Source organism: Thalassophryne amazonica, chromosome 1 (genome assembly GCF_902500255.1).
Source record: "Thalassophryne amazonica chromosome 1, fThaAma1.1, whole genome shotgun sequence".
Classification (NCBI taxonomy): domain Eukaryota; kingdom Metazoa; phylum Chordata; class Actinopteri; order Batrachoidiformes; family Batrachoididae; genus Thalassophryne; species Thalassophryne amazonica.
The window spans coordinates 149462024-149485809 of record NC_047103.1 but is presented as its reverse complement, the minus strand read 5'-3'; the positions used below and the strand labels follow the sequence as shown (position 1 = coordinate 149485809).

Sequence of the window (23786 nt, the reverse complement as noted above, 5' to 3'; positions counted from 1 at the left end):
ATGAAGCCGGTGGAGTCGCGATTTCTCATCCCTGCTTAGCAAATATTCTGCATTAAACACAGTTTCAGTCTCGACTTCGTCTAACCATCCGTCACTTGCCTTCAATTGGTCAGAAATTTGTTTGTCTCCAACTATCAACAAAGACTGGTCATTTTCGACAACAGCTCTCTCTTCCACCTTTGATGGCACTAACGGTAATTTCTGTATAGATGCAGCACACACAAGCACAACCAGCTCTTCTTTCGGGTCAGTCACAATCAAGGTGTCTTAAGGTGTGTCACCTTAAGACAAAAATCAAAGTAAGTATTTTTCTTTGAATTGAGACCCATTATGAAGACCAATGTCTAGTGCAATATAATCCAAAATTTTATTTATGTATCTCTTGCCAATTTGTTTTGGTGACAATATTAAGACGAAGAGGCAAAGTCACATTTTGACCGTCACGGACTCTACAATAGAAAGGATATCCTTAATACAAGAGTCATTTATTTTACTATTTACTTAAAAAAATTGATATATGTTTTGGTTATAAGGCTTAACAAACTGTATTCTTTAATATAAATAGTAGGGATGTGAATCGTTCAGCAATTCCCAATTCAATTTGATTCTGATTCTTGGGGTGACTATTCGATTCAGAATTGATTTTCGATTCAAAGAGCTCTGAGAAATAGTTATATTACTTAAAAAATGTTTACATTTAAGAAAATGCAGCTTTACAAGGTTAATCCAGTGATTCTAGATGTAAATTTACTTACCTGCTTTGCTCGTTCAGAGTTGGCTGGCAGTTTAGCGAAGCGCTGGTCAGTAGTCGGCAGATAACGCTGCTCCCCTCTTTTAGCTCCGGGTGATGATGTAGCATGTGGGCTTGCGGATTTGAAGTGTTTCCGAAGTATTTGACTTTCATTTTGCAGATTTTGTACACTGCATAAGTAATGTCAAGCTCCTTCTTATGCAGCAAATAATAAAATCCAAAATGCGCCCAAACATTTGCCTTCAGCAAAGACGGTGCTGGCTGAATTAGCTCTTCGTCCGCCATGCTAAGCTACAGCCACTGAACTCTGCAGCTCACGAGTGTTTGAAGCACGCCGGACCCCCCCCCCCTTCGCGGGGACGCTGTAGTACGGAAGCCGTTGCCTGACAAACAGTACACACAGCGAGTAAGCAAGAAAATGTTTAAAAAATGCTTTTTAAAAATTAATTCTTGGACATTTTGGATCGATTCAGAATCGTAATAAATAAGAATCGCGATTTGGACGTGAATCGATTTTTTTCCGACACCCCTAATAGATAGAGCACTTCATCATGGATACTCATAGAATCATCCATGTACTATTTTAAAACTATAAGTCACGGACTTTACACATGTAGAGTCCGTGACACGGTGCTACCTATAGCCTTCATCATATCAGGTATAGTGTTGTGAAAGTGTAATGACACGGACCCACAACAGGGGGCGTAAATGAACGGACAATAGATGAGCCAAAAATACAACACTTTACTGTTGTGAAGCGTGTACAACGAAATACAGACAAATACAGAATTTGGACAGAGTCAAATGTACTAAGGTGACGTGTGGGCAGGCTCGAGGATAGAAGACGTCCGTCCAGAGAAGATCCGGATCCCACACGATTTCCACTGCCACCGAACCTGGAGAATACTGGAGCCACCAAGTTCCAAGTCCCCAGGTGGCCACCGTCTCCGGCTGTCGGATCTGGTACTGCTGGCAGGAAGCAGAAACAGTTATGTGTGGGTGTGTGTACACCCAGCAAATATAAGCAGTGACAGTTCCTTAATGGTGGGTAAGACACCTCCACCTCCAAAACAGGAACACAATAACAATACCAGTAGCACCTACTGAACACGGCTGAGAGTTTTACCTCCAAAGGCAAACGATATCTCGTCGACGAGGTGGAGATGTCGTCCCGCTTTTGTGTGTGTGGTTGATGACCAGGAGATTGGTGACAGCTGTCATAGTTGATGAGTGACAGCTGTCACCCCAGCTGTTCCTGAAAGGCGGCAGCGCCCTCTGGTGCCTGAAGCCCGCACTTCAGGCAGGGCGCCCTCTGGTGGTGGTGGAACAGCAGTACCTCTTCTTCAGCGGCCCACACAACATATAGGACCTAATTATTTATTCCATTCAACTTATATCCTCTAATTATCCTAACATAGGACAGTAAAACTACCTAAGTTACATTCAGCATGCTATTATTTTTAAATATAGGTATGTCACGGACTCTACAGGAGTTTCTGAACATCTGAAACCATGCAGTGCGATCATCGCCAAAAATAAAATATTGCTCTGGCCGCATTAAATCTTTTTGTTTATTTTTTTAGACACCCTTGAGACTTCAAATAACATTATTTAAAGACCAAAGGATGACTTTTTATTGTTTTCATTCAGCATTTCCATTCAATATTGTCTTGAAAATGAAATTTTACAATGGTGTAATTCATTTCTGTAAAACTATGTAGCTGTCTCTTGGATCACCCGAAATTGATGAAATTTTCTGAAAATAGAAAACAGATATTTGTTTATATCATAGAAAAACATTTACATAAAAGACTACCACACCTTTATTGTTATACAATAAAACATGCTGCATCAATTTTAAAGTGACACAGAATAACGCCTAATTTAATTCAAAAATGCACCACGTTTCTGGTCATAACTTGTTAAATATTAGGATTAATCAAACCATTTTTTTTGGCAACATGAAGTTTTTTTTTCATATGCAGATGCTGAAAGCAAAAGTACATCTTCATGACATATGATTTAGTGTTTCTGATAACATCTGTATTTTGTATCTATAGCCTTGATTGTGACCGACCCGTTTCCATTTCTGTCCACTGCCGTGCGTAGTCCTGGTTGTAACAGGCAATCCGCGGAGCTGACAAAAACGCTTTAAATAGTCAACTTTCCAGCAGTTGAAATGATCCAGATCATAGCACTCCTCCGCCGCCATTGCTTGTGGATTGGTAGTCAAAAAATTTAACCTACCCATAATGCACCGTGCGGCTCGAGATGTGCACTTCGCTTATTGTCATGGGTGTCTTGGTGGTCAAAATGAAGATCTGAGCTTTCAAATACCAGCCATCAGAGGTGTGCCTGTGCAGTGAATGTGCAAAACATGAATTCACTTACCTCAGTAGTGATATTGATGTCTTTGGGTCCTAGGCTGTTGAAATTGAGAGAGGCCTGGGAAGAGCTTACGGAGTCATGAGGTTGTTGGATATGTGATTAACGAGGTAACTCTCTTTTCACTAGAACAAACGTCCAAGTCTGCAGGGTCTTGGTGCTTTCTTTCTTCTTTCTTATTGTATGGTTGTACGACTGGGATGCTAGCCAGTAGGTCTCTTTGGATGATCCTTAGGTAACAATGAAATAGCTTTGTGTCTCAGATGAGGAGTATCACTTGAATGGAGTGGGAGCATTAGGAACAACATCTTTGCCCATGTGCATTTCTTTGAGCGTGATCCTGCATCCAAGCACCTCAATGTTTAGGATTCCTGTTTGTGGAGAAGGCCAAGGGGATGCCCACGTTTCACCTGGCTGCTGCAAATAAATGTCATTCATATTTGCCGGCAGAAACTCATTTTGATTAATTTGGGAACTTTTAAACAGGTGGGATGACATCTTTTTCTGTATTGTCCCATCAGTTCCAACAAGTTGATGTTGTTATGGCTGTCGAAACCACACCTATTCATTTTGAGGGCAACCAAGTTTCCAAACATTCTTCAATAACTTATGATGGCTCAAGAAGCACTAATAAAAAGTCAAGGGTCTCTGAATATATTCTGAATTCAGAAGGTCACACAGAGTCCATATTGTATCTTTGTAAACAATTATGAGTCCATGGGGAGTTTCTCAGTTGCCAGTAAGTCCATAATTGTCTGGATGTGTTGAGCGGAACCAGCCAGGACTTGCCCATTTTCTCCTCCCTGACCAGTCGATGCTTGGCCTGGATCTCAGGAAGGTCAGCACAGGGGGAGTCCATCTGCACGTTGCTGCTGTGATGTGGCATGGCCATATTGATTCAGGAATGCTGGGAAGCAGTGCTTTCTTACATGGGTGGGTCAGAAGTCAATTGGCTCTTGCTACACTGTGTGGACAGCAACCTCGGTCAATTGGCATCAGTGTGACAGTAAGAGCAGCACAGACATGGATTTTTTCTGGAGATGAGTTGAAATTAGCTCAAGTTATAGCTAGAGCTCTGAAAGTACAATAAATGATATGATATTTGAAGTGTTTCATGTAATGAGAGCATAAAACCCATGAGACTTTGGTATCATTTTTGAGCTACTTATATTGATTCAAATGTAAGTTGGAATTAATTTATAAAGGTTATTTAAAGCTATTGGCATTGACCCAAGCACTGCACCGAGCTCAAGACGTTTTCGATTTCACATTTAAAACTTGTGTGCTGGGGCCCATCACCAAATTGCACTATACCCAGAACTTGGGTTAAGTGTCAGAGCAGGAGTAACCAGAGATTGAATCATCTACCATTCAGTTTTCATCTGAGCCACAGTCACATAACCTTAATCCCTGCTAAAAAAGAAGTCAGTTAAAATTTAAATAATTGACACATTAATCAAGGCAGCACAGTGTCTTATTGGTTAGCACCGTTGCCTCACAACAAGAAGGTCATGTAATGCCTATAGAGGAAGTATTTTTGGAAGAGGGTGAATGCCTGAGCTTAGTTTCAAAACAATTACAAAGGGAGGAATACTGGTTCAAGGAACTAGCCTACGGACTTAATGACAATGTCAAAAAACTAGGTAATGTTTCTAAAAAAGATATAGAAAATATTGTAATATGGACATACTTTAACAACAAAACAATGTAAGTTCCAAAAATGATCAGGTAAGCGCAATAGACAACATACAACTACAAAGACAGATTTAGAACTTAGATTGAGAGATTTAGGTAACAATCACAATAGACCTGGGTTAGTACATGAACTTATCACAATTTTTTCGGTTTTACATCGAAAAATTGGCATCCTAATAGCTTTAGCAAATACAATACTTTTAGAACAAAAATTACCTATTTATATTCCTCTTGTCATAAAAGATTTATCTAGCTTTAGGTTAGGTTTACATAAAACGGAAAAAACGGAAATAACCAAAGATAGTAATAAATCTTTCTTGAAAATTCCTTTTCACAACAAAGGCATTGAAATGATCAAACTGTCACAGATTCTACATAGCAAACCAATCCAAAAAACTATACCAAATTTAATCAGTGATAACCCCCCCCCCCCATTAGTAGCTATTCATGTACTAAAACTATAGCTGGTAAAGTTTTTAATTTCAAACAAAGCATAAAAAATATTTAGACTTTGAATTAGGAACTACAAACCTTAGCTGTGACTGCCACTCGTCAGATTTCAAATACGAGCCAACAGGACATGTAATAACCAGTAATCTTGGAATAATTGAGAACAGGACTCTTAGAAAATTACTTAGTAAAGGACCATCGTTTAGAGAGCGAAATAATATTAACTGGGACACAAATCTCATAATGGTTAAAAAGCCATTAGGGATTACAAACAACATTGGGCAAAAAAAGTAGATGCTAGAACATTGGATACATGGGAAGGCAGAGTATTAGAAACAGTTCAAATTAAGATAGACAGACTTGGGGGGGATAAAGGAAAAATCCATACAAAAAACATGTACTGTCAGACAAGGTTTGCCTAGAATACTTAAATAACTTTCAGAGACATTTTGTTTTAGTACCAGCAGGTAAAGCCAGCAGCAATATCCTAATAGTTTGCAAAAAATATTACTTAGATGTAGTTTTAAAGGCACTTAGCACTAGTAATGGGACTCGCCCACAAACATATTTCATATAATAGTCACATAGAAGATATTGTAACAAAACACCAAGAATTTATTACTAAATATAACATTAAAATTATTACCGATATTACACAATTACCATCCTTCTACTGGCTTCCAAAAATGCACAAAAATCCAATAGGTAGTAGATTTATAGCAGCCTCAAGTGCATGTACAACTAAACCATAATCCCAACTGCTAACCCTCAGCTTTAAATTAGTTACTAAACATTTCAAACAATACTGCGAAGGTATAGCTCGGAACACTGGAGTTAACTGTTTTTGGATTATCGATAATGCCACAGAGGTTTTAAACTAACTAAAAAGGTTAAACAAAATGTTAAGCAAAAAGTAGCTACACATTTTGATAGTTTTGATTTTTCCACCCTGTGTACAAACATCTGACATGACCAACTTATATATAGTATCAGTGAACTAGTCAGGGAAGCTTTTAGGATTAGAGGCTCTAAATACATCGTTATTAGAAATGATGACACTACATACTGGTCTAACACAACATCAACACGTGATTGTAATGTAACTGAAGAAAACATGATTGAACATACAGGATTCCTTGTAGGCAATATCTATATAGAGGTTGGTAACAGAAATTTCAGACAAACAATATGGATACCTATGGGAACAGATTGTGCTCTTCTTTTAGCTAACCTTTTCCTTTTTTATCATGAATATAAATTTATGAAAGATAAACTTAAAACAAATAGCCAGTCAGCAAAAACCTTTAGTAATACCTTCCGTTACATTAACGACTTACCTACTATAAATAACCCTAATTTTGAGAATGAAATTAAAAATATTTATCCATCAGAATTACAGTAGAGAAGCTTGAATCTTCAACTGGACTGGATTGCTTGATGCGAGGATGTTTCGCTTCTAATCGCAGAAGCTTCCTCAGCTAGACTTCTTGCTCTGGTAGTCTGACTTCTGTCTTGACTCTTGTAGAGAAGAATAACAGAAGCCAGCAAGAGCTGGAGTTTTAAACCTAACCAGACCCCTCCTACCGAGAGGCAGACTGCTATTGGCTAGTGACTAACAATTGCTCTAATTAGCAGGTGCTAAGTGGACCTCAGTCTGCAGTTAATATCCACCTTAAAGACAATAACCACACTTTTGAGGAAAAGGAAGTTAAAATCTTAGCTAGAAAAAAGAAATGGTTTGAGAGGGAAGTGAAGGAAGCATTGTATGTGAAACAGTTGAAACACAGCCTTAACCAGTGAGGGGGTCTGAGACACGTGCCGTCGTCAGCCTTCTTTTGAGCTGAAAACTTCCAAATTTAAGCCTGGAAGTCTCACAGGACATGTTGTGGCATGTCCAGCTGTTACACAATTTCTCGGATACTCACTCGACTGAAAGCCATCGAAAGCCGTCTGAATGTTCTGAATGGTTTCCAACACTGAGGTGTTTTTTTTTGTTGCGCGCCATGAGCGGCTCCGTGCCGACGCGCAAAATTCTCCGCACGTCTTTCATTACAAAATCTCCTGTAACAGTGGAATGTGCCGCAAAAGTGCTATGTCCAGCTGTCTTGCCATTTCTGTGGTAGTCACACGATGTCCCGGATCAACACAGCGTTCAGTTTAGAAACGATCTGGTCGATCCAGCCTGTCGATGGCCGCTCGGTGCGCGCGCACCCTCCGCCGCTGTAAGCCGTCTTTAAAAAGGTTTTAACACTCCTTAATCCGTGTGACGCCGACAGAATCTTCACCGAAATCCATCTGAATCTTTCGAATGGTTTCCAACTGGCTGTCTCTAACAGTTTCTGAAAAAAATGTCATGGAGCAAAGCGGCAGCCTCTCAGCCATTTCCCTGACAATAAAAATCCGACGAGGGGGGTGGACCAGTGCTCACTCAAAGCCTGCCCACAGGCGAATGACGCAACCGACAGGCGTGAAAAAACTCACGCATGCGCACGAAGGTTCAAGCTTGGCTGATGCAGTCACACGTCATTCAAATCCATATAGTTTTTGAAAAAAATAAAAAGGTCCGTTACTTTTTGGACAGACCTCGTACACACACATGCCAGTTAAACGTCATTTTATCAGTCTTCATTTTTAGGGTTTTGTTTTCATTTTATTTTCTTACGAATAGTTTGCTACCTAAGTGGTAACTAGGCCTACTACTGTCAACGTTAACTGGAATTTATCCCTCTCCGTCTAGCTAGTTAAAGGCTAACCTGGCCTACATGTCGCTGCAGACATGAGCCCCGAGCTCTCTTTAGCCGGGAGCGGTTCCACCTCAGTATCCTTTCACTGAGGTACTTATATCTTGTCTCCATATACATTTTAGTACACTTTATGGTTGTGAATACATACAAATGTCATTTTTCTTGTTCTTTTTTTTTATATTATTATATTAGTGATACAAATGGAGGAGTGGGGTACAATTAGTTAAACCTAACAGCTAACGTTAGCTTATCCAGCCGGCTACAGCACTGTTTAGCATAGCTAACAATATAGTCGGTTCTGTTTGGGTAGCTTACGTTAATGCATACTTTTGTTTACATTTGTTGTTATATTTATTTGTTAGTACCGTTATTGTAGGGTTAAGCTACGCGATTGTACTTTATACACTAGTTACCTGTTTTATTTACCTTGTTGGCTAGCCAGGTACGGTTGGCTGATTAACAGCTAAATTAACGGTAGCTCATCTAGCTATAGTTAGCTTAACTTTCGTGATTTACACTTTTATATGGTGTAGATTTTTAATGGTTCTTCACTTTATGGGTTCTTTAATAGATATCAACACATAGTATCTAAATTTGGGGTTTTCATTAGATAGCATATAGAATATGTATTTTGTCTTCCTATAGTAAGGTAGCAAGGTGAACTTTAGATACATACCTAAAACATTACATCATAGCTTCTGTTTCTATAAAAAAAATACCATATTTATAGCTTAGCCTACTAGCTATAATTTAATTTTACTACAAGTCTACAGACTAGGTATATGTATACTACAATCTTCTCCTGTATGAATATTTAGGTTTTAGAAGCTAACTCCTATAATATTATGTAGTACTATATTTCCGGCCGACGGTATAGGTCAATCAAAACTAGGACAAACAGACTCAGGAACAGCTTTCTCCCCAGAGCGATCACTGCACTGAACAATAACAAATCACTCTAATCCGCACCTTTCAAGTTTCTTGTGCAATATCTGTAAACCGTGTGCAATTTTCTCGTGCAATATGATTCCACAGTTGTATAGAATTCTCGTTTTACATTTTACTTGGCCCACATTTGATTTTATTTTACCTTATGTTTACATTAGTTATACATATACTCTGAATAATTTACCGTTAATTTTTACTATCTTTTATATTGGCTAAAAATTACTCGCACCACAGGAAGCACCTTTTTGGAGTTGCATTCAAATCTCGTTGTAATGCAAATTACAATGACAATAAAGGCGATTCTGATTCTTGTTTATGTTGTTTGTTACCCTGATTGTGTAAATATCATTTATACACATGCTGTCAATTTTCTTTAGCCGTTTAGGTGGGTAGGGAGAGTTCCCATGGGATAAAAAAGCTTTTCAACCTACCATCCCTGGTTCTCAAGAACAGGCACCAAAGTGGCTCTACTCTACTCTTCTTTTTTTTTTTCTTCTTTTTTTTTTTTTTTTAGATATTTAGATATACCTTAGTATACACTATTAGAGTTCTACCTTAGAATTGGAATGTATTATAGACATACCTTACTGAATTTTCATGGGATAGATTCCCATGACCTTCTTGTTGTGATCGATTCACATATGTGAACTTCTGTGGGATGTTTGCATGTTCTCCCTGTGTTTGCGTGGGTTCTCTCCAGGATCTCTGGCTTCTTCCAACATCCAAAAACACGCAGGTTAGATGAATTGGAAACTTTAAATTGTCTGTAAGTGTGGGTGTGAATGTGAATGTGTTTGGTTGAAGCAGTTGAAGATGAGTGAGTGAGTGACCCATTAATCATTTTCATTTACAGTCCAAGAATGGCCTGTAACTCAGATGTACATTAACCAGTGAGTTTTGGAGGATCAGTGTTCAGTTCCCTCTTGATTGTCAAAGGGTGTTCGAGCAAGATGCCGCACTTCAAATTGCTCAACCTTGGGCACATTGTCCCGAACACATCGATTCCACACAGAGGTGGGAAAAGAATGTAGGGATCAAAGTTGCAACTCCAGCCTAAACCTTAAATAAAAAGCTAAGCTTAACCCTTTTTATCCCCCCCGGTATGAAATACTGGGAGCTATAGCAATCAACATGTCTATCCGTGCATCCATTTTCACTTGTTAGCGTGATATCTCAAGAACCAGTTGCCCAATTTCATTCATATTTAGCATAATGATGTACTTGGGTGACCCCCGACACCATTCGATTATGGTGACCTTGTGGTCAGTTTCAAGGTCACAGCGAGATATTCAAGATACTGTCATTGCCGCCTTTGTTAGCACAACATCTCATGAACCAATTGACCAGTTTTATTCATATTTAGCGTAAGGGTGTACTCGGGTGATCCCCTGACACTGTTACTGATTTGAGGGGACTGGGGGGATATGTCATCTCCTGATGACTCGTGTTGATCCCAGCAAGGGATATGATTGTGTGACAGAGTAAATTCATTACATTTGCAGGCATTCTGTAATGATGCTGTTATTGGCATTAATCCTGATCTTTCTTTTCACACTGTAGGTCATTCTGTATTCATGAAAAGGACCTCAAGTTCAGGCCACAGCCTCTGTTTCAGTTGTGGTTAAATTACTGCACACATTGTTCATCAACAGAAATAGTAAACTAATTACTGACTTTTACTGGTTTTGTGAACAGTTAATTGGGTTGATGTTATGATCCTATCTTTTGATTTGGGGCTCCTGGTTGGATAAAAGTTGCAATGTGAAGACATCTCAGGCTGAGAAAGTCAGATCAGCTTTTTACCAGCATCTGTTGTTTGATATTTTACAGACAAACTGATTTGATTAATTGCAGAACAATTGGTTATTGGTCGATAATGACAACAAGGTACATTCAAAGAACCCAACCCCCTGCTAGATTGTTACTGACCATGCAGAGTTTTTAACCTTATTCACAAGATCTTGATGCAACATATTTACAAAGTCTAAACACCCATGTGCATTTATGTCCATTTTACTTCTGCCAACAAAGTCAGGTGGAGGTTATCTTTTCACTCCTGTTTGTTTGTTTGTCTGTGAACAGCCTACAGTTTTTCATATATCGTTATGAATATTTTTTTTTTTACAGAGGATTCATATCCTGATAGGCAAGAGCTGGGTCAATTTTCAAGGTCAAAGTCAGAAAAAATCGTGGAAAACATTGAACGGATTTTCAAAAATTCATAACTGTCAAAAAAGATCTAATTTCTTTCATATTTGGGTGTGACATGTAAGTTGGTATCCTTTATCAGCTGACAAAGTCATCCCAATTACAGATTTTGTGTGCTATTCAAATTTAACATTGAAAACCCCCATTTAATGTATATTTTACGTTATATCTTAATTACACGTGCCCCACTCACTCTAATATTTGAATGTAATTTGCAGACACTCACTATTACCTGACAATCCGGATCTGATCTGGATTGTGGTTTTTGTGGACATTTGAATTTAATATTGAAAAGCCCATTTGGTGTACATTTTGCATTATACGAGGGCTGTCAATAAAGTAACGGTCCTTTTTATTTTTTTCAAAAACTATATGGATTTCATTCATATGTTTTTACGTCAGACATGCTTGAACCCTCGTGCGCATGCGTGAGTTTTTCCACGCCTGTTGGTGACGTCATTCGCCTGTGAGCACTCCTTGTGGGAGGAGTCGTCCAGGCCCTCGTCGGAATTCCTTTGTCTGAGAAGTTGCTGAGAGACTGGCGCGTTGTTTGATCAAAATTTTTTCTAAACCTGTGAGACACATCGAAGTGGACACGGTTCGAAAAATTAAGCTGGTTTTCAGTGAAAATTTTAATGGCTGATGAGAGATTTTGAGGTGATTCTGTCGCTTTAAGGACTTCCCACGGTGCGAGACGTCGCGCAGCGCTCTCAGCCGCCGTCGTCAGCCTGTTCAAGCTGAAAACCTCCACATTTCAGGCTCTATTGATCCAGGACGTCGTGAGAGAACAGAGAAGTTTCAGAAGAAGTCGGTTTCAGCATTTTATCCGGATATTCCACTGTCAAAGGAGATTTTTTTAATGAAAGACGTGCGGACGGGTCCGTGCGGACGGGTCCGTGCGGACGGGTCCGTGCGGACGGGTCCGTGCGGACGGGTCCGTGCGGACGGGTCCGCGCGTCGGGACGCAGCCGACGCGGTGCGACGGCACAGGAAAAACACCTCCGTGTTGATAACCATTTGTAAAATCCAGGTGGCTTTTGATGGCTTTCAGTGGAGTGAGTATATGAGAAATTGTTTAACAGGCAGGACATGTTCCAACTTGTCCTTAAGGCTTTCAACAGAGGCGTTTTTCCTGTGGCGGAGCGTCGCGGCGGCTGCGTCCCGACACGTGGACCCGTCCGCACGTCTTTCATTAAAAAAATCTCCTTTAACAGTGGAATATCCAGATAAAATGCTGAAACCGACTTCTTCTGAAACTTCTCTGTTCTCTCACGACGTCCTGGATCAATAGAACCTGAAATGTGGAGGTTTTCAGCTTGAACAGGCTGACGACGGCGGCTGAGAGCGCTGAGCGACGTCTCGCACCGTGGGAAGTCCTTAAAGCGACAGAATCACCTCAAAATCTCTCATCAGCCGTTAAAATTTTCACCGAAAACCAGCTTAATTTGTCAAGCCGTGTCCACTTCGATGTGTCTCACAGGTTTAGAAAAAATTTTGATCAAACAAAGCGCCAGTCTCTCAGCAACTTCTCAGACAAAGGAATTCCAACGAGGGGCTGGACGACTCCTCCCACAAGGAGTGCTCACAGGCGAATGACGTCACCGACAGGCGTGGAAAAACTCACGCATGCGCACGAGGGTTCAAGCATGTCTGACGTAAAAACATATGAATGCAATCCATATAGTTTTTGAAAAAAATAAAAAGGACCGTTACTTTCTTGACAGCCCTCGTATCTCAAACAAAAGTGCCTCACTCACACTCATTTTCTGTTATGGATTTACTTGCATCACCAAAATTGGATGTAGGTTTCTTCAATTTAATTTCAATTTATTTTCATTTATATAGTGTCAAATCACAACAAAGTTGCCTCAAGGCACTTCACGCAAGTAAGGTCTAACCTTAAAAACCCCCAGAGCAAGCACACAGACGACGGTGGTAAGGGAAAAACTCCCTCTGATGATTTGAGGAAGAAACCTCAAGCAGATCAGACTCAAAGGGGTGACCCTCTGCTTGGGCCATGCTACAGACACAATATATAAAACAATTCACAAAATGAATGTACACAGAACAGGGCCACGATAAGAGAAGGCTCTGTGACCCGCTGACTTTTTATTCACCCTAGGGACACAAAGTAGTCCTGCGCCCTGAGAATGCAAAGCCCAGGCCGGTATGTAGGGTTTAATTAGGTCAGTTAAGTAAGGAGGTGCCAGTCGTGAACAGTTTTATAGGTTAGTAGCAGAACCTTAAAATCTGATCTCACAGGGACAGGAAGCCAGTGAAGGGATGCCAAAATGGGTGTAATGTGGTCAAACTTTCTACTTCGTGTCATAAGTCTGGCAGCAGCATTTTGTACTAATTGGAGACCCCTAATGCTGGACTGCGATGAACCAGAAAAAAGAACATTGCAAGCAGAAGATTGTTCACCACTTTAGTAAGAGCTGTCTCCGTGCAGTGGTATTTTCTAAAAGCAGACTGCAGTGGCTCAAAAAGATAAAGGTGGTCCACAAGCTTCTGTGAGACCACTTTTTCCAGAATTTTACAGCAAAATTATAGATTTGATATTGGCCTATAATTTTTCAATACACTAGGGTCAAGATTAGGTTACTTAAGTAACTGTTTAATCGCTGCAGATTGAAAACATTTAGGAACATATCCAGAAGTTAATGAAAGATGAACAATTTCCAGTACTGTTGGCCCAAGAATAGGCCACAGGTCCTTAAACAGTTTTGTTGGTATGGGATCAAGTAAGCAGGTTGTGCTCTTTGTAGACATTACAAGTTTCGTCAACACATCAAACGAGATACCGTCAAACTCTGTAGATCTAGGTGGTACCCTGGCAGTGGCACCCACCTCACTAAGAGGGTGCAGTGGGTGAACCAGTTTGTGCTGGGATATGTTTAACCTAATATCTTTCAATTTTCTTCTCAAAGTAATCCAAGAAATCCAAGCTTACAGGTGGCTGCCCATGAATAAGTATTGCCACTGTGTCAAACAAGAACTTTATGCTTGTTTTTATTGATCAAATCAGAGTAATAGGCCCTCTTTGTCGTCAGTAGTGCATTGAGCTGAACATTGGAGTAGTCCAATCTAAAAGAGACAAACGTGTTGTGTGGGCTGCTGAAGAGGAGGTACTGCTGGCCCACCACCAGAGGGCGCCCTGCCTGAAGTGTGGGCTTCAGGCACGAGGGGGCGCAACCGCATCACAGGAGCAACTGGGAGTGACAGCTGTCACTCATCATCATCACCAGCTGTCACTCATCACCACCATCTCCACAAAAGCCGGGCAGCAACTCCACCTCGCTGCCGAGATATCGTTCTACCTCTCAGGTAAACTCTCAGCCGTTTTGTGCCGAATGCACATTGCTTATGCCTGAACCTTTGCAGTTGTTGCTTGTGATATACTTACAGCTAGAAGCCAAGTTGTGGATGATAGCCGAGTTTGTGGATTTTGGGAGGAGTTGACGCATTTCGCTCCTCACTCCAAACTTGCTAAGTATTTCCATAAGGACTGCACGAACTGTGTTCCTGTGTTTGAGGTGGAGGTGTTTTTCCCACCAGAAGAGGGACTGTGTTTGCTGACTGTTTGCTGGGTGTGCACACACCCGCCATTAAACTGATGAGACGGTGGCCACGTGGGGACTCAGGACTTGGCGGCTCCAGTGTGTTCCAGATCCGTGGGCAGTGGAAATCGTGTGGGGCCCGGCCCTTCTCTGGACAGACGTCTTCTATCCTCGAGCCTGCCCACACGTCACCTTTGTATCTTTGACTTGGTTCTAAATCTGCAATTGTCTGTATTCCGTTGTGCACATTCACCACATTAAATTGTTATTTTTTTGGCTCATCTATTGTCCGTTCATTTACGGCCCTGTTGTGGGTCCGTGTTACTACACTTTCACAACAGGATATCTCGGCCAACGTCATGGACTCCGAGGGGCGTCAACCAACGATTGAACAACCAATGGAAGAGCAGGGTGCACAGGCGCCAGCGGGAGGCGTGGTAGGTGAGTTGCAGCAAATCCTCACCGCCTTCACTGCTCGGTTGGATTTAATGACCGAGCAGAACGTCATTCTCAATCGCAGGATGGAGGCTCTCACCGCACAGGTGGAAGCGCGCGTACAGGGCGCTGCTGCAGCTCCTCCTCCTGCTGTCCTGGTGCCAAATATAGACGTTCCAGTGGTCGTTCAACGAACCCCCCCACCATCCCCTGAAGCATACATAAGTCCCCCGGAGCCGTACGGAGGCTGTGTGGAGACATGCGCAGACTTCTTGATGCAGTGTTCGCTCATCTTTGCACAGCGTCCCGTGATGTACGCGTCAGACTCCAGCCGGGTGGCATATGTAATTAATTTGCTTCGAGGTGAGGCATGCGCCTGGGCTACAGCGCTTTGGGAGTAGAATTCGCGGCTCCTAACAACATATACTGGGTTTGTGAGGGAGTTCAGAACAGTCTTTGATCACCCCAACAGAGGCGAGACCGCTTCAACAGTGCTGCTGTCTATGAGACAGGGGCGTCAGAGCGCAGCTGAGTATGCAGTCGACTTCCGCATCGCGGCTGCGAGGTCCGGCTGGAATACTACTGCGCTCCGCGCCGCCTTTGTAAACGGACTGTTGTTGGTCCTGAAGGAGCACCTGTTGGCTAAGGATGAGCCGCTGGATTTGGACGGGCTTATTGATCTAGTTATACGATTAGACAATCGGTTAGAAGAACGCCGTTGGGAGCGAAACGAAGGACGTGGCCGGGCACGCGCCGTCCCTCTCCCTTCCGGGTCCGAAAAGGTTCCGCCCTCCCCACGCTCCACAGCCTCAGCGCTCCGTGTGGCAACAGCTCCCCCTGCTAACGATGCTGTGGACACAAGCAGGGCTAAATTAAGAGCTTCTAACAGACAGAGGAGACTGGCCCGCGGGGAGTGCTTTATCTGCGGCTCAAGCGAGCATCAGCAGAGAGACTGCCCCAAGCGGTTAAACACCAACGCCCGCCCTTAGAAACTGGGCTAAGGGTGGGCCAAGAAATTCACGTGGGACATACACGCATTTCTGCACGTCTCCCAGTTACGATCCTGAGTGGTGATCTAACCCTTCAAGCCCCAGCACTGGTGGACACGGGGTCAGAAGGGAATCTGCTGGACAGCAGATGGGCAAGGGAAGTAGGGCTCCCTCTAGTGGCGCTCCCTACACCATTGAAAGTGCGGGCACTAGATGGCACCCTTCTCCCTTTAATCACACACAAGACACTACCTGTAACTCTGGTAGTGTCTGGGAATCATTGGAGGAGATTGAGTTTTATGTGACTCCTTCTACCTCCCACGTAATTTTGGGCTTCCCGTAGATGATAAAACACAATCCCCGGATTGATTGGCCGTCTGGGGTTGTGTCTCAGTGGAGCGAAACCTGCCACCGGGAGTGTTTAGGATCCTCGGTTCCCCCTGGTTTGACTGCTAATGAGGCGGTTAAAGCTCCCTCCAATCTGACGTCGGTGCCCGAGGAGTACCACGATCTTGCTGATGTCTTCAGCAAAGATCTGGCACTCACTCTTCCCCCGCACTGTCCGTATGATTGCGCCATTGAATTGATCCCGGGCGTTGAGTTTCCGTCCAGTAGACTGTACAATCTCTCACGTCCTGAGCAATGGAGACCTACATCCGGGACTCATTAGCTGCCGGGCTGATCCAGAATCCCACCTCCCCGATGGGTGCTGGTTTCTTTTTTGTGGGCAAGAAAGACGGCAGACTCCGTCCATGCATTGATTACAGAGGGCTGAACGAGATTACGGTTCGCAACCGATACTCGTTGCCCCTGTTGGATTCAGTGTTCATGCCCCTGCATGGAGCCCAAATTTTCACCAAACTTGATCTTAGGAATGTCTATCACCTGGTTTGGATCCGGAAGGGAGACGAGTGGAAGACGGCATTTAACACCCCGTTAGGTCACTTTGAGTACCTGGTCATGCCGTTCGGCCTCACTAACGCCCCCGCAACGTTCCAAGCTTTGGTTAATGACGTCTTGCGGGACTTCCTGCACCGATTCGGCTTCGTATACCTGGACGATATACTCATCTTTTCCCCGGATCCTGAGACTCATGTTACGCATGTACGTCAGGTCCTGCAGCGGTTGTTGGAGAACCGGCTGTTTGTGAAGGGCGAGAAGTGTGACTTCCACCGCACTTCTTTGTCCTTCCTGGGGTTCATAATCTCCTCCGAATCCGTCGCCCCTGATCCGGCTAAGGTTGCGGCGGTGAGAGATTGGCACCAACCGACAAGCCGTAGGAAGCTGCAACAGTTCCTCGGCTTTGCAAATTTCTACAGGAGGTTCATTAAGAGCTACAGTCAGGTGGTTAGTCCCCTGACAGCCCTGACCTCCCCAAAGTCCCCTTCACCTGGTCGGATCGGTGCGAAGCCGCGTTTAGGGAGTTGAAACGCCGGTTCTTGACTGCACCAGTTCTGGTACAGCCCGATCCTAGCCGCCAGTTCGTCGTTGAAGTGGATGCCTCTGACTCAGGGATAGGAGCCGTGCTGTCCCAGAGCAGGGAGTCCGATAAGGTCCTCCACCCTTGTGCCTATTTTTCCCGCAGGTTGACCCCGGCAGAACGGAACTATGACGTGGGCAATCGGGAACTCCTTGCGGTGAAGGAGGCTCTTGAGGAGTCGAGACACCTGTTGGAGGGAGCTGCGGTGCCATTCACGGTTTTCACGGACCATCGGAACCTGGAGTACATCCGGACCGCCAAGCGTCTGAACCCCAGGCAAGCCCGCTGGTCAGTGTTCTTCAGGCGTTTTGACTTCCAGATCACCTACCGCCCCGGGACCAAGAACCAGAGATCTGACGCCTTGTCCCGGGTACATGAAGAGGAGGTCAAAACGGAGCTGTCAGATCCTCCGGAACCAATCATCCCCGAGTCCACTATTGTGGCCACCCTCACCTGGGACGTGGAGAAGACCGTCCGGGAGGCCCTGTCACGGAGCCCGGATCCGGGGACTGGCCCGAAGAACCGACTGTACATCCCGCCAGAGGCCAGAGCTGCAGTCCTGGACTTCTGTCACGGTTCCAAGCTCTCCTGTCACCCAGGGGTGCGAAGAACCGTGGCAGTGGTCCGGCAGCGCTTCTGGTGGGCGTCCATGGAGGCCGACATCCGGGAATACGTCCAAGCCTGTACCACTTGTGCCAGGTGCAAGGCGGGCCACAGAAAGACTCAAGGACTCCTCCAGCCGCTTCCAGTGCCTCATTGCCCCTGGTCACACATCGGCCTGGACTTTGTCACGGGCCTCCCGCCGTCCCAGGGCATGACGACCATCCTCACGTTAGTGGACCGATTCTCCAAGGCGGCCCACTTTGTGGCCCTCCCGAAGCTCCCAACAGCCCAGGAGACCGCAGACCTCCTGGTCCACCACATTGTACGTCTGCATGGGATACCAACTGACATTGTCTCGGATTGTGGTCCTCAGTTCTCCTCTCAAGTCTGGAGGAGTTTCTGCAGGGAACTGGGGGCCACCGTGAGCCTCTCGTCCGGGTATCATCCACAGACTAACGGACAGGCAGAGCGGGTGAACCAGGAACTTGAACAGGCCCTCCGCTGTGTGACCTCCGCTCACCCGGCGGCCTGGAGTGACCATCTGGCCTGGATCGAGTACGCTCATAACAGCCAAGTGTCCTCTGCCACTGGCCTCTCCCCATTTGAGGTGTGTTTGGGGTACCAGCCCCCAATTGTTCCCAGTGGTGGAGGAAGAGGTCGGTGCTCCCTCGGTCCAGGCCCACCTTCGCAGATGCCGTCGGGTGTGGTGCACTGCCCGCTCTGCCCTGCTGAATGCCCGGATGAGGGCCAAGGCCCATGCAGACCTCCGGCGTTCCCCGGCCCCTGCATACCATCCTGGGCAGGAGGTATGGCTTTCCACCAATGACATCCCCTTACAGGTGGAATCACCAAAATTGAAAGACAGCTACATCAGACCGTTCAAAATCCTCAAGATCCTCAGTCCTGCCGCAGTGAAGCTACAACTCCCAGCTTCACTGCGGATCCACCCGGTCTTCCATGTGTCACGCATCAAACCTCACCACATTTCACCCCTCTGCACCCTCGGACCGGCACCGCCTCCTGCCCGGATCATCGACGGCGAGCCTGCCTGGACTGTTCGCAGGCTCCTGGACATCCGTCGTAAGGGCCGGGGGTTCCAGTATTTGGTGGACTGGGAGGGGTATGGACCCGAAGAACGCTCCTGGGTGAAGAGGAGCTTCATCCTGGACCCGGCCCTCCTGGCCGACTTCTACAACTGTCACTCCGACAAGCCTGGTCGGGCGCCAGGAGGCGCCCGTTGAGGGGGGGGTCCTGTTGTTTGGGACGCTGAAGAGGAGGTATTGCTGGCCCACCACCAGAGGGCGCCCTGCCTGAAGTGCGGGCTTCAGACACGAGGGGGTGCAACCGCATCACAGGAGCAACCGGGAGTGACAGCTGTCACTCATCATCATCACCAGCTGTCACTCATCACCACCATCTCCACAAAAGCCGGGCAGCAACTCCACCTCGCTGCCGAGATATCGTTCTACCTCTCAGGTAAACTCTCAGCTGTTTTGTGCCGAATGCACATTGCTTATGCCTGAACCTTTGCAGTTGTTGCTTGTGATATACTTACAGCTAGAAGCCAAGTTGTGGATGATAGCCGAGTTTGTGGATTTTGGGAGGAGTTGACGCATTTCGCTCTTCACTCCAAAGTTGCTAAGTATTTCCATAAGGACTGCACGAACTGTGTTCCTGTGTTTGAGGTGGAGGTGTTTTTCCCACCAGAAGAGGGACTGTGTTTACTGACTGTTTGCTGGGTGTGCACACACCCACCATTAAACTGGTGAGACGGTGGCCACCTGGGGACTCAGGACTTGGCGGCTCCGGTGTGTTCCAGATCCGTGGGCAGTGGAAATCGTGTGGGGCCCGGCCCTTCTCTGGACAGACGTCTTCTATCCTCGAGCCTGCCCACACGTCACCTTTGTATCTTTGACTTGGTTCTAAATCTGCAATTGTCTGTATTCCGTTGTGCACATTCACAACATTAAATTGTTATGTTTTGGCACATCTATTGTCCGTTCATTTACGCCCCCTGTTGTGGGTCCGTGTTACTACACTTTCACAACAAAACGCATGAATCAGTCTCAGCATCAGCCATAGACAGGATGGGATGAATCTTCCCTATATTTTGCTGGTGGAAGAAAGCAGTCCTCGTAGTATTTCTAATGTGGCGGTCAAAGGACAACGTAGGATCAAAAATTACCCCAAGGTTCCTCACTTTGTCAGTGTGATGTATGACACACGAGCCTAGGCTAAGCGTTATCTGGTCAAATTGATGCAGATGTCTCACTGGACCAAGAACCATCATTTCAGTCTTAACAGAGTTTAAAAGTAGGAAGTTTCTAGACATCCAGCTTTTCACTGATGCAAGGCAGTCTTCTAAGAATTTTATGTGTATGAGATTACCAGCAGTTGTCAGCATATTTAACTGAATATCATCAGCATATTAATGAAAGGTAATCCCAAAACGCTGCAATATGTGCCCAAGGGGTGCTATATAAAGCAAGAAAAGCAGGGGGGCCTAAGACAGACCCCTGTGGAACACCAAATTTCATGTAACTAAGGTTAGAGGTAGTGTTACTGTACAAAACACAGTGAGAATGACTGGTCAGGTATGACGTCACCATGCAAGGGCACTCCCAGTAATCCCAAAATGATTCTCTTGCCTATCAAGTAGAATATGACGATCCACGGTATCAAATGCAGCACGAAGATCTAACGGCACCAGAACCGTAGCGGTGTCTGAATCCATTGCAAGCAGAAGATCATTCACCACTTTAGTGAGAGCCGTCTCTGTGGAATGATATTTTCTAAAAGCAGAATGAATTGGCTCAAAAAGATTATTCTCAGTAAGGTGGTCCACGAGCTGCTGTGAAATCACCTTTTCCAGAATTGTAGAGTAAAATGATGCATTTTATATTGGCCTATAGTTTTTCAATATACTAGGGTCAAGGCTAGATTTCTTAAGTAATGGTTTAACATTTAGGAACAGATCCAGAGGTTAATGAGAGATTAATCATTTCCAGTACAGTTGGCCCAAGATTGGGCCACAGGTCCTAAATCAGTTTTGTTGGTATAGGATCAAGTAAGCAGGTTGTGCTTTTTGTAGACGTTACAAATTTCGTCAGCACGCCTAATGAGATACTATCAAATTCTGTAAATCTAGGTAATACCTCAGTTGTGGCACCCACCTCAATAGCAGGATGTAGTGGCTGGGTTAAGGCATGCTGGGATATGTTTAACCTAATGTCTTCTAATTTCTTCTCGAAGTAATCCAAGAAATCTTGTGCTGCAAAAAGGAGAGCGACTTACAGGTGGTTATCCATGTATAAGTGTTGCCACTGTGTCGAACAAAAACTTTGAATTATGCTTGTTTTTGTTGATCAAATCAGAGTAATAGGTCCATTTTATAGACAGTAGTGCATTCTTATAGTCTAAGATAGCATCACGCCAGGCGAGGTAGAATACTTCTAATTTTGAACTATGCCATTTCCCTTCTATACCTCTAGCCTCTAGCTTGTGGTCAGGCAAGTAATCATTGAACCAAGGTGACTGTATTTTTTTGGGGGGGGGGGGGGGGGGGGGGTTAATAAAGGTGGCGCAATCATGTTGAGTGTAGTTTTGAGCCCTGAGTTTAAACTATCCACAAGGCTATCTACTGATTGGGCATTTTCCAAATGTGAAGCTAAGATATCAGGCAGGCTTCGAGTTCAGTCATACGTGAGGAGTTGATGCATCAGTGATAAATAAGATTTTTGTTCCACTAAACATGGCAGCGAGGCTGTAAACCTAATAAATGAGTGATTAGAGACCACCGATGCAAGAGTCATGATGTCAGTATTCATGACAGCAATACAACGTGCAAGAACCAAATCCAGGGTATTTTCATTAATGTGCGTCGAGTCCTGAATGCATTACTGAAATCCTAATGCATCCACAATTTCCATAAGTGATTTATATGAATGTTAAAGTCACCAATAATCACCAGTAATTAGAATGTTATCTGCACTAGTTGACAAGTTAGAGATGAACACACCAAATTCACCTAAGTATTCAGAGTATGGGCCAGGGGGCCTATATACAGTGACAGAGTAATATGGCTGATTTTTATTCTTCTGACCTTGGCAATACGTAGCATCATGGACTGAGCAGAGATTCGGATATTCAAACGAGTTATATTTGTGACCCTCAACAGCTAATAAGCTAAACCTAGATTTATAAATAAGAGCAACACCCCTGCGTTGCTTTGCATCAGGAGGGATGTGACTTAATGTGTATGCTGGTGGGCAGGCCTCATTTAAGGGGGAGGAGGGGAGTGGAAAAAAAAAACTAACAGAAAACAACTGCTAAGATTTACTCGAGTAAAATAATTAGCTGCTTCTCATTCATGTAATTTCACGACTGTACGTCTGTGACCATGGGTCATCTACAGAGGAACAGACGGATCATATTTGTATTGCTCGCTTGATAAGAGGGATTCGGTATTATGCAATGTTTTTATATGATGTGTGATTTTATTTATTTTTTAATACGTCCAAGTCCTTTCTAATATCAGGCAGTTTCCTGCACCTTTCACAGGCCAGCGACAGTACCTCAGTGGAAAGTTTCTGACTGGCAACGAGAGCTTTTGGAAAGCACAGGTTCAGATCCTGTGGGTGACATGTATTTTTTTATTTTTTTTATTGTCAGAGCAGCTGCGTGATGTCGTTACACATCGCACTGCTGCTCTCACTGTTATTCCCACGTGCACGAAACCATTGCAACATGTATTTTTAAAATTTTTATTTCTGTTTTCTTCACATTGCGCAGCTGCTGGCACCGTCGCACTGGCATCATGCACGCCTGCCCATCGGCACGATGTTTCGTGGTGTGCTCACACGAGCTGATCCAGCGGGAGTTTCCCTGAGTTGTACATATTCACACTATGTGTGAAGGGGCCCTAAGATTTACACAGGAGTAAAATAGTAAGCTAAAATTCACAGAAGTTACACTGAAAAACTAACAGAAGTATTAGACTTGTAAAAACAGTAATGAAAGAAACGGGGGGGAGTCGACCTAGCTAACGCAAGCTAACCACTAGTGAAAGCTAATCGCTAGCGATTCGCAACAGGAGGACTGTAGTTAAATAAGATTCACAGTAGATGCACTACGAATACAACCGTGTAGAGATTAGAAGAGCGTCACAACAGCAAACAGTCCGTCGGAAGCAAGTTGCCAGATTTGTGAGTCAGCGTCAGCGTTCTGCTCACTCATTCCTGAGTAAAATTACAAAAAAATATATGCCTGTTTGTCTATATTCCAGTTATCAGTCGGAACCCAAGAGCCACAAAGCAATGATAAATTGTGCATAGCAGAGATAATGTTCTGTGAAAGGTATTTGAAAATGCATTCAGAAACTGAAAAAGTTGGGGAAAAAAATCCTGACACCCCCACAAAAAACTTTGATTCAAGTGCATAAACTAAATACATACTCCTGACAATTGATCACTTCTAATTTAATAAATTTTGTGCATTTGGAAACTCATGGCAGAGGTTTGTGCTATATGAGTGCTCTAT

At 44.1% G+C, this 23786-nt stretch overlaps 1 protein-coding gene across 1 annotated transcript in view; it reads left to right on the top strand.

Moving 5' to 3' along the window:
• The window catches only part of zranb3 (zinc finger, RAN-binding domain containing 3), a 320504-nt gene that overhangs the window by 19518 nt on the left and 277200 nt on the right, over positions 1-23786 (top strand). The gene's annotated exons all lie outside the window — the stretch shown is intronic.